This window comes from Crocuta crocuta, unplaced genomic scaffold (assembly GCF_008692635.1).
Source record: "Crocuta crocuta isolate KB4526 unplaced genomic scaffold, BGI_CrCroc_1.0 scaffold971, whole genome shotgun sequence".
Classification (NCBI taxonomy): Eukaryota; Metazoa; Chordata; class Mammalia; order Carnivora; family Hyaenidae; genus Crocuta; species Crocuta crocuta.
Genome location: NW_027527401.1, coordinates 111,928 through 121,529, shown reverse-complemented (window position 1 = coordinate 121,529; position 9,602 = coordinate 111,928).

Sequence of the window (9,602 nt, the reverse complement as noted above, 5' to 3'; positions counted from 1 at the left end):
GGGGGGGGGGAAAGAGGTGACAGGAGCCCCCCCCCCCCGCCCCCCAGCGCTCCACAATGAACGCACCAGGAAATAAACAAGAGGAGCTCTTGCCATTTGTCCTCGAAAAATACAAGGATTTCCTCTCCTGCTGGTCTGGTCTGTCCCCCAAGGTCCCTTGGAACCCCAGGGGGTCAGGGCAAGAAACAGACCCTGGGTTGGGCAAGGGCTCCCCTGAGCAGCCCCTCACCACGCTGCCAGCCAGCCGCCCGTGCCCCCCAGGACCTGCAGCTGGGCAGGGGTCCCGCAGGGTCCCGGGAAGGATGGAAGGCGCACCCGCCCGCAGAGGGGCGAACCGGAGCCTCTCAGCCCAGGGTGGGGTAGCTCCTGTCCTCACTCATGCACTTGCGTGCAGAGGACGGAGTGTGTGTGGGGGGGGCTCTGCTCGGAGGGGCTCGTCACACACACTTGAGAGCCATGCTTTGGGAGCAGTACATGTGGCCGCCCTGGGGTGGCCAGGAAAGGCCCCTTGAGACTTAAGTGACCCGAAGAGCAGGGGCGGAGCTGTCTGTGTCAGAGACAACAGCTTGTGCAAGGGTCCTGTGGCAGGAGGGTGCTTGATGCCTCCAAGAAACAGAAGGAAAGGGAACAAGGCTATGGGGGAGCGGGGGCTGGTGCACGACGGCCATCGTGGTGGCCGCCAGGGCCTCTCCTGTGGGACCCGTGGCGCCACAAGGAGGCCCTGGGTCCCGGCCCTGTTGGTGTGGGGAGTCCAGGGGGCTTCAAGCAGAAGGTGCTGTGGTTTATGACTATTTTTTAGGAGCTCACCCTCGTTGCTGCTTAGGCGGAGGTGTCATAGAGGGGTCAGGAGAGGAGGGGTCAACAGGGCCCAGTTTCTGGGGCTCTTCCTGCTGAGATGAGCCAGTGAGGTGGTGGCCCAGTGCGAGAGGGCTGCTGGGAAGGCAGAGGGGAGACGGGGGTCTTCTGGGCAGCAGACGTGGCCCCCTGGGGAGCTGATAGCTGGAGAGGGGGATGGGGACCGGGCCCTGCAGCCAGTCCCCCGGGGAGGGGGGCCACCCGGGGACCCGGACGAGCTGCAGCCTGGGGGGCTGGAGGAGAGGAAGGGGAGACTGAGGGCGGGCACTCTGGGCACCCCCTGGCCACCCTGGGCTCTGTTTCCTCACCCGGAAAGTGGGGACTGTGACCGCGCCCCACCCTGGGGTTGTGCCGCTGAGTGAGGCAACGCTGCTCCCACCTAGTGCATTCCAGCTTCAGCCTGACCCCCTCCCGCCCACGGGCACTGAGGGTCACGCCGCCCCCCCTTCTATCGCGGCCAGTGCCGGGGCTGAGTGACTCGGGGCTCCAGGATCAGAGTGGGGATCAGGCATTTCAGGGGACAGAGACACAGCAGGTCCCTGGGGGAAGAGTCGGGCCTCCGACCCGGAAAGCGGGGACCGTGTGCCCCGGAGTGGGGGTGTCTGAGGAGGGGGCACCCTCAGAAGTGGCCCCTGCCCCTTCCGCCAGCACCGAGGAGAGGCTGTCTGGGCAGGCAGGTGCTCCTCAGGACTTACCCCCATCCCCAGGCCCGCCCTACACCGGCCGCAGTGGGACAGAAGGGCCTGGGCATGGAGGGACCCCTGCGACCCGGACAAGCACGGGGGACCCTCTGGTACCTCCCACCTACCCGGGGGCCTGGAGGGGCCGGGTGAAGGCCGGCGCTGCGCGATGAAGCCTGGAGAGGGGGGGTCTGCGTCTCCAGGGGTTCTGGCTCGTGGTTCAGGACTTAGCCCTGGAGCTGGGTCGGGGCCGGGGCGCAGCTCACGTGGCCAAGGGCCAGAGGCTGCACAAGGCAGGCGCGTCCGCAGGGGAGCTTCGGAAGAGGCCCGGGGGGCGCTCGGTCCATCTCCGTCCATCTGCTTCCCCAGCGGGCGGGCGGGGACCCCGTCCTCCCCCCACCCCGGCTAACGAGGCCAGGAAGGTGAGGTGTGGCCCGGCTGAGGCGCACTGCCGCCGCTGGTCCCTGTGAGCCCGGGGGACAGAGGGGGACGCTGCCTGGCCTCCCGGCACCCCAGTCCCTCTGACGGAAACTGTCAGAGGGCAGAGGTGGGTGCGGGTGGCCCTAGGGGGCAGCGGAGCTGGAACGGCCACCAGAGGACCTGCTCCAGGCGAGGACTTGGTTCTCAGGCCTGAGGGGGAGGCCAGCGGGGCCCCTGGGCAGGCAGCCAGCCCGGGGACCGTCCCACCCATGGGGCCAAGTCGGGCCAGGGCAACGGGGTGACCCAGACGTTTCTCACTGGGCTCCGGGCCCGGGGCTGCTCGTCAGGCCCAGAGCCCACCGCCCAGGGGGGAGGACAGGCCCCTCGAAGAAGGAGGCTGGACGTTATCCAGGAACATGGCAGGTCCCCAGCGCTTCCTGGAGGGGCCTGCGGCTGCGTCGCCGAGGACCTGGCGCTGCAGGAGGGTCAGGGACCACAGCACACATGTGGGGAGACGGTGCAGGTTACGTCCCCCCCAGGGGCTCGAGGGGAGCAGAGGTGGCGTCCCGTGCCCACTGGGGTCACCTCTAAGGCTCCCACGAAGGTCAGAGGGGTCGATGCAGGGGGGCTGCCGCAGGTCTGGCCCAGGGGCAGCCGGCGTCACGGCCGCTGGGCCCAGGCGGCGTCTTTGCCAGAATGACCATTCTTGGCACGCGCTGGCGTCTTCCACGGTCCCCGTCGATCCTGCCGGCTCCACGGGGAGCAGAGGCGGCTCTGGTGCACGACGGGGCCAGGGCCACGGGAGCCCCCCGCCATGACTGCTGGGGGCCCGACGCACCTGCTCCATCGGGACACAGCACAGAACATTCTGGAGCTCGCTGTGGTGAGGGCGTCGAGGGATCAGCTGGGAGGGCGGCAGGTGGAGAGGCCCGGGGCTTGTCCATCAGGGGTCGTCCGCGGGGGCCGAGGCCTGGGCGCAACGACAGACACCGGGGTCGGCCCAGGAGCCTCGAGGGAGCCAGCAGGGCTCCTCCAAGGTCAGGAGTTCGGTGTTTTGTTTTTTGTGCCTTTTTACATGTATTTTTTAAGTTTACGTATCTATTTTGAGAGAAACAGAGCGAGCAGGGGAGGGTCAGAGAGGGAGGGAGACACAGAATCTGAAGCAGCTCCAGGCTCTGAGCTGTCGGCACAGAGCCCGATGCGGGGCGCGAACCCACAGACCCGTGAGATCACACCCTCAGCCGAAACCAAGAGTCAGATGCTCGACCCACTGAGCCACTCAGATGCCCCTTGTGTTATTTTATAGGATTTTATGTGTAAGTCCTCTCTACATCTGACACGGGACTCGACTCACAACCCGGAGATGGAGCGCCGCAGGCCCCGCCGGCCCCAGGAGTCGGGGTTGAAGCCCCATCGCAGTGAGAAAGCAGAGCGGGGCTGTGTCGGCCTCTGTGGGTCTGGGAGACCCTGCCGGGTGCCCTGACCCCCAGCTTGGGGACCCAGAGGACAGTCAGTGTTGAGCAGGGACCGGAGCGTGGGAGAGCGCTGTGTGAGGCTGGGCTGTGGGGTGAGCCGCCCGCAGCGGGGTGAGCGGGGCCCCCCAACATCACGTCCACCCGGAACCTCAGCAAGTGACTGTATTGTAGTCAGTTAAGGATCTCAAGACGAGACACCCTAGATGGGGCTCTGCGTCCAGGGCCAGGCGTCCTCGGAAGAGGCGGGGAGAGCGAGAGGCCCAGAGGCGAGGCCACGTGAGGCCAGAGGCCGGAGTGGGCCCCCCCACTGCAGGCCGGAGCGGCCCCCCCCCACTGCATTTCAGCCTCGAGGCCCCAGCGCTGGGAGAGACCCTTTCTGTTGCTCGCAGCCCCGTTCCTGGCCCCTCGGGCTCCGGGGGACCCATACTGTGCTGACCCCGGGGGGAGCCTCCCGCCAGCCTCAGTTTCCCCATCTGTACCGAGGGATCTGGGGAGGGGCAGGTGGGCAGGCCCACGGGAGTGGACACACACCAGAGGACTGCGTGTCACCTCGCCACCCCTCCCCCCTCCCCGGGTGTGTGCGCAGGCGGATGCCCAGGCCCAGGCAGGGGCGCCTCCAGCCGCCTCCTGCGCCTCTCCAGACGCTGCCTTCGCTGCGGCCCTGGCCTCACGTGTGCCTTGGGGCCTCAGCATAGAAGACCGGCACCGTCTCCAGGAAGCCCTTTCCCCTCGGTTCCCAGGGCCCATAATCCGTCCCCGGGGCCCCTCGTGTGCCCTCCCGCTGGCCGGTGACCCTGATGCCCACGCTTGCGCGCCGGGTGCCTCGCTCAGGGCCACTGTCCGGGGAAGGGCCTGTCCACACTGAGATCCGCGGGGGTACAGAAGCGCGGGCACAGGCAGCGAGGAGACAGACGGATGGAACTACACGGNTGCTGGCTCCTGGGAGGGGCAGACACAGCCCTGCCACAGGGTCCCGCGGGCCTGCTCTGGGCGCCCACGCCTGAAGAGTGGAAAGCGGGGTGTGAACAGACGTTTGCCCAGCCGGAAACGACGGCTCAACTGAGGGAGGCGACCCGAGTGTCTGTCAGTGTATGAATGGATTAAGACGTGTGGTCCGTCTACACCGTGGACCATCACTCAGACTCAAAAGGAGGGAGATCCCGGCTCCTGCCAGGACGTGGATGAACCTGGCGGGCGTCGTGCTCAGTGGGAGGAGCGGAGGATCCCGTAGGATCCGCTTCTACGAGGACCCTGAGGTCATCACATTCGTGAAACGGTCCGAAGACAGATACTTGCTGTGGGAACAGGCAGAGACAACTGACCCGGGTGTTTCCTCCGGGGCGCCAGGCGCTCGGCGGGCCAGGCTGAGGCAGCCGTCTCCCCGGCCAGGCCCCGCCGGAGCTGGGGTTTCCTCCTCGGCCTCACGGGCCCTCACAGGCTTGGGAGATTCTGCGAACATGAAATGATGCTGGAGAAAGTGTCTGCCCGGCCCCCCTTGCACGGCCCCGATGAGCCCCCGAGGGACTGGGGTCGATTCTGTCGAGGGACAGGGAGGTCCCCCGGCTCGGGGAGCTGGGAGACAGTATGAGCCGCTAAGGCCAACAGACCACAAGCCCTCACCGGTGGGCAGAGCAGGGCATCTCTCTGACCCTCCGTCTCTTCTTCTGCAGGGTGGGATGAAGACTAGCACTTGGCCCACGGGCTGTGCCTGGTCCATAAACAGTGGCTTTAACGTTAGGCTGCACTGAGCACCGGTCCGTCCACGGGAGCCAGGGCAACGCCCACAATGCTGCGCAGAAGCCGTCCACAAGGGTCCGGCGAACGCTCTGATGTGTTATTGGATGCAAACGCGTAATGAGGTGACGGTGGGTTTGCCCCGTGACCGCCCCACAGCCTGGAGGGTAGGGCGCCCTGTGCTGCACGATAGCTGCCGTGCGATGAATGAATCAATGAATGGGAGCGGCTCCACATCTGTGAAGCAAGACCAGAGTTACAGACACGTAGAGAAAGCACAGCTGCTCTCTGGCCGGGAGAGGAACACTCCGTGGTGTTGTGTATCTTGCGTGTGCGTGGGACTTCCCCTGGGTTTTGCACGCCCAGGGCACCGCAGCCAACAGCCTGACGGGGTGTGGCGGCTGCGCCCCAGCTCGGTGCCCTCTGGCCCCGCTGCCAGGGGAGGAGGGACGTTCCCAACCCCAAGGGCAGCGGGCACGGAGGAATGTGTTTATTTAAACCCCTCCGCACACCCGCACGCACACACGGAGGAGTGTCCCCCAGCCCCTCCCTCCCTCCAGGGCGCGCAGGGCGTTTGGCAAGGGAGAAGAGCGAGCGAGCAAGGCCCTCCCTGCCGCCATGTGCTCGCCCCCAGAAACAAAAGTGATCTGTGCTTGAGAAAAGGCGGGGTTATGAGAAAGACTTCCCGTTACAGGGTCTTACGTTTGGAGGGAAAACGCCGGGCCTCACAGGGTCGCCCCAGAGCCGTCTGCACAAAAGCCCCTTTGTCCCCCCCACCCCCACCCCAGCGCCCGACAATGGCACAGAAAGAAATTATCTTTTCAGCAAAAGATTAAGCAGGCGTCCGAGCCCAGGCTGGCTGGTTTCCACGAGGCTGGGAGGTTGGGGGGACGGACCCCCTCCAGGCCCAGGTCCCGGTGGGTGACCAGGAGACCCCGGGGGGCAGCGCAGCTGGGGGCAGAGGGGGGAGACCATCGTCAGCCCTGCTGACCAGATGCCAGATGAGGAAACTGAGGCAGCCCATGAGCTTCCCATGCCCCTAGGCTGGTTCTGTCGGGCGTGGCTGGGTGGAGGGGACCCTCGCTGCCTTGGCAAAGGCATGATACCAGAAAGAGAGGGGTTTGGGCCACCCAGGCCGGTGTCAGGTGCTGAGCCCTCCGGGGACCAGGAAACCCGTCTGCTGTGCTCACCTGCCCGCCTGCCCCCCCAGCCTCACAGCTGAAACTCCCAGTTTCAGTCTTCACTGTGGCCAAGACTGGGGGCCCCACCCCACCCCAGCCCCCCCAGCCCCGGCGCCAACTCCCAAGGAAGGGGTGCCAGGAGCTGGGCTCTGCCGTCCGCGGGGCCGCTGGGGAAAAGTGTTTCCAGGAGTGGGGACCAGTCTGGACAGGCCTGGACCACCCTCAGCCCCAAAGCTGCTTCTAGAGATGGGGCCCAGTGGGGTAGGGGGGTACCCACAGGGGAGGGGGCAGCCCCCAGCCAGTCTCTCTAGCACCGTGGGAACTGAGGCCCTGCGCAGGCCACTCGCTGCCGAGGCTCCCCTGCCCAGAACAGGGGCTGAACTCCGTGGAGGGGCTCCAGGGGGCTCACTCCCACCCTGCTGACCCCTGGCAGGTAGCGCCCTCAGGCCCTCAGAGGAGAAGAGGTGGGGGCCCAGGGGGACCTGGGCTCATCAATGCTCCAGAATTGGAGGGGTGGGCCTTGAGGGGAGGGGTGGAGGGNAGCAGGGCACCTGTCACCTCCTGCCCTCCCCCCCACCCCACAGTCCTCCCCTCCCGGCCCAGAAACTTCCTGAGCAGAGTCTCAGGCCATTTTGGCCCAGGGCGAGCATCTGAGTACTGGGAAGCCAGCGCTGTCCCATTTACAGGTGGGGAAACTGAGGTCCAGAGTAAGGTGGGGCAAGGGAGTGCCCGGCGAGAGCAGGTTCGTGCTGCGGGCTCCAGAGCGGACACTGGCCCCACACTGCCCGCCTCCCCAGGCTCCTGACCCGATGCGGGCCGGGCTCTCGGGCTCTGGGTCAGCAGCGCCGGCTGTGCAGGCTGAGTCCGTCCCCGGACCGGCCTGTGGGGCCCACATCTGGTTCTCTCTCACGCCCAAGCCGTGAGGGGCCGGAGGACGGACACTGCTGTCCGAGGGCTCAGAGCAGAGCCGGGGTCTGGGCGGGCATGCGCGCGTGTGCACAGATGTGCGCACGTGAGCACGTGGGTGTGCGCGTGTGGGTGCCTGCGTGCGGGCGTGTGTGCACACATGTGTGTGCAGAGGCCCTTGGGACTGGCAGGATCTGGAGGTTACAAGGGCCCCTCCCCGCCCTCCCCTCCCCTTCCCGATTCCAGAAGCTCCCGCACCTGTGGGCGGGGCCTGGGGGGGGGCGGGACTCTCAGGACTCCAGGCCGGGTCTCCAGGCGGACTTCCCGTTAAGGGCTGAGAACACAGCTGCCACCCACCCGTCTTAGGCTCTAAGACCCCAGGAGCGTGTTGAGTCACATCCTGGGGGCGCAGGGCTCCCCGCTCGGCCCTGACCGTGCTCATGGGCTCCCCGTTTATAACTAGGCTCACCGGGCACAGGGAGCAGCCAGGGTCGGGCCTGCTACGTGTCCCCACTGTCCTCAGCCACCTAGTGGGTGTGAGCCGAAGGGGCCCCTCCCCCCTGCTGCTCAGGGCTGTGAGCCTCCCCTCGCCCACCATGCAGGGCTGTGCCCACAGGCGCCCCACATGAGGATGCCTGTCTGGAGTCCCTNGACCTTGGGCAGAAAGGACAAGTCCAGAGACCCGGCCACGCGCCCCTCACCTGTGCCCACTTTGAGGGGTGTCCACCAGGTGTGCTGGGCTCTGGCCACACGCTGCTCCCGGTGAGTCCTGGCCGTGGACTCACGCCTGCACTGGCGACATCGTCACCCCACCGATGTCACCCCACCGGGCAGAGTGGCCCCGGGGCCTTGACACTGAGCAAATCAGACTGAGTGAGCAGCAGGGAGGGGAGGGGCTGTGGCCTGCCCTGCTCCCTCCCCAAGCCAGGGGCTCCGCATGTGTGTGGGGACCCCGGAACCAGCCCTGACGGATGGGAGCTTGGTGTGGCTCCTTCGGAACCCTGCCCTTAGGGCAGCACCCCCCGGCTCTGCGCTGACCCCTGAGAAGCAGCCAGTCCCATCCTGGTGGTGAGGGGTCAGTCCGGGGGCGCAGGCAGGCAGGCCCCCACAGGAGGAGACCGGAACGGAGATAAGAAGGGGGAGTTCCGGACAGACCAGAGGGGGTCGCCGGGCGGTGCCCTCCTCTCCCCTCCGCTCCCCTCCCAGAGCCCCGAGGCCCCTGTGATGAGGGGAGTGCACAGAGCCAGGCCCCCCCTTCCAGCTCCAGGAAGACTAACCCTCCCTTCAGCTCCCCTTCCCTCAGCTGCTCTCCCACCTCGCCCCTCACGGCCTCTGCCTCCCTCCGCGCAAGCCCTGGGGTCTGGGCATCTCACAGGGAAGACCGCACAGGGGAGGTGGCCCAGCAGCCCCTGGTCCTAGGGCGGAGCTGCGAGGTGCCCCCAGTGCCCTGGCCTCCAGCCCTGAGACCTGATCTCCTGCACCCTTGGGTCTGGCGGCGTTTCTGCAGATGGTGGGGCCTGGCATCTGGGGAGGCACGCCAGGACCCCAGGAAGGGGCAGCGAGGGTGGGAGCCAAAGATGCTGCAAGGCCTAGGGAGGGGGGAGGGGTGGCGGGACAGAGGTTCCGGGGCCTGGCACCCACCACCCCACCACCAGCCTCCCCGGTGGGCTCAGGAAGGTGGTGGGAGGTGGGCAAGGTAATGGCCATTGTCCCCGCCCTGGGCCTTGGCATTCAGAGAGGTGGGGGGGGGGTCACCTCCGAGGGCTCGTTCAGCCACCTTAACCCTAGCAATGAGGCAAGAAATGGCAGCACAAAGGGCCCTTTGTCCTGGGCCCTGTGACCTCGCTCTTGGCATCCAGGCCCACAGCTGCCTTTCAGAGCCATCGGGGCAGGGCAGCACCTCCTGGCACCTTGGGGCCCCACCTTCCCTCCGTACCCTGTGTCCCAGCCAGCTCGGGCCGCTCCACTGGACCTCAGTTTTCCCGTCCAGAGACAGTCTGACAAACCCATGTCAGGGCAGCCTCCAGGCCCTGCGGGAGAGCCTCAAAACCGTGGAGCCGCAGGCAGAGAGGGGAGATGGAGCCAGGGTGCAAGGGGACCCTGTGTGTGTGTGTCTGTGTGTGTGTGTGTGCGCCCGGGGGGAGCATGCATGTGCAAGAGAAGTGCTAGTGTACAGGGGTGTGCTAGTGCACACCCTAGCTAGCTAGTGCTAGTGAATGTGCACACTCGTGTGTGCACTGGGGAGCATGCGTGTGCAGGGCAGTGCTAGTGAGTGTGTGTGCACGTGTGCACACTGGGGAGAATGTGTCCCATGCTCCGGTGTGGAGACCCCTGCCCGGCACCTCTCCCTT